Genomic DNA, 1,723 nt, shown 5'->3' with positions numbered 1-1,723 from the left:
TACATAATACCAGAAAAATTTGGGTATAATCAATATGTATGCTTCAGAAATATGGAGAAAAAACAGTTTGGAACAAGCGAGTTGAAACAATAAACAGAGCAGCAGAGTAAAATTCCTTATCCTTTAGAGGAAATCAACATTTTTTTTTTTACCATGTGAATTCAGAAGAACAAGGACACTTAGAAGGTATCACAAGTTTATAGTGAAGACATTACATTGATACTTTTTATATTCTAGTTTGTATTATAAACCTAATTATTTGTATTCTAATTCTCTTTATTGGAATAAATAATTATCAATTTATTTGTCAAATTATCAATTAATTCTACTAAGTTTCACTGTGTGAAATATGAAATCAGCACATATAAATATAAAATATATAACTATATATAATATAATAAAAAGGGCACATGTTTTGCATTGTTCTGTTGTGGTTAGGGTATCAAAGACAACTCTGTTTTAAAGTATTATTTCATTATCTGTACCTCAGTGATAGGTAGAGTTAGACCTAAATCTTTAGCATTTGTAGATTTACAGCCTGGAGGCAAGAGGAAACACTGTGATTAAAACATTACCAATTTAAGGATTAATAATGAGGAGAAACATGGACTTCTTCTGGAGCTATGGAAATATTTGGTGATAGAAAGGCAGTAGTGTAAGTTCCTGCCTGGTTGGAAGGTAGACAGTCCAGACATTAGGAAATCATGCATATGACGAATTTTTTTCACCTTAGCGTTAGTTACTTTTGAAATGGTATAATAGACACTTAAATTTTGATAAAATACCTTCTAGTCTGAACAGTTCTCCTGAACTGTTCATCTCTCTATGATCCCTTGTAACTAAGATTAGTTTTGTTCCAGTAAGACAATCTATGCTGTCAGGGTAGGATATTCTGGTTGGTCTGTTCCTACATGGAAGAAGGATAAAGGGTCAGGTAGAAATTTGTGCCAGTAAGACGTCATTTGGAAAATTTAAGCTGAAGAAGTTTAGAAGTAGCTCTTAAGCAAGGCTTACGTTGAATCTATTAGCTCCACAAAGCTAACTCAGTTACATAAATAAGAACTTGAAAAAGCCATCACCTTAGGACCTAGCTATAAGTGCTTCAAAGTATGATCAAATCTAAAATGAAAAAGCCTTAAAATTGTCATTGACAAAAAAACGCAAATGTGAGCAATCGACCGAACAATATAATTTTTTTTCCACTATACACATTATTTTAGGGAAATAAGATCAATAGTATTGTTAGGAACAATAAGGTTTCCTTGCTACATATAGGCACCCAGGGATATAAGCCTGTATAAAGATTGCATCATTAACTACTTAAATTTAGAGGATACTACATGCTTCAGCAGCACGTATACCCAAATTACAACAATACAGAGATTAACATAACACTTGCACAAGGATAATATGAAAATTTGTGAAGTATTCCATATTTTTCATTGTTCAGTTGCAGAAATGAAAAACAGTTATTAAAAGGTTAATTACAAAATTACAAGTGTAACAATATATGCAAGTGTTAGAATTAAACGTTAGTTTGACATCAGTGTATTAAATCTTCACCTTAGAAAGGCCTTTACATAGAACTTCACAAAACTTTTGAAATTAGTTAACATTATCATTTTATCCCAAAGAAACAAACTACTATAAGAACCTAGAATAAGGGGCTGGGAAGGTGGCTCAGTGGTAGAGCGCTTGCCTTGCATGCATGAGGCCCTGGGTT

The 1,723-nt window shown here is 32.2% G+C and overlaps 1 pseudogene; it reads left to right on the top strand.

Annotated features, from left to right (window-relative positions):
- The first annotated feature begins 1,340 nt into the window (after positions 1 to 1,340).
- Positions 1,341 to 1,440, top strand: LOC122122661 (annotated as a pseudogene).
- The last annotated feature ends 283 nt before the right edge of the window (positions 1,441 to 1,723 follow it).

The sequence above is a fragment of the Dipodomys spectabilis genome, unplaced genomic scaffold, assembly GCF_019054845.1.
Source record: "Dipodomys spectabilis isolate Male_0828 unplaced genomic scaffold, ASM1905484v1 ptg000214l, whole genome shotgun sequence".
NCBI classification, from domain to species: Eukaryota; Metazoa; Chordata; class Mammalia; order Rodentia; family Heteromyidae; genus Dipodomys; species Dipodomys spectabilis.
Note: the sequence above shows the minus strand (reverse complement) of the source record. Positions and strands in the feature narration are given on the sequence as shown.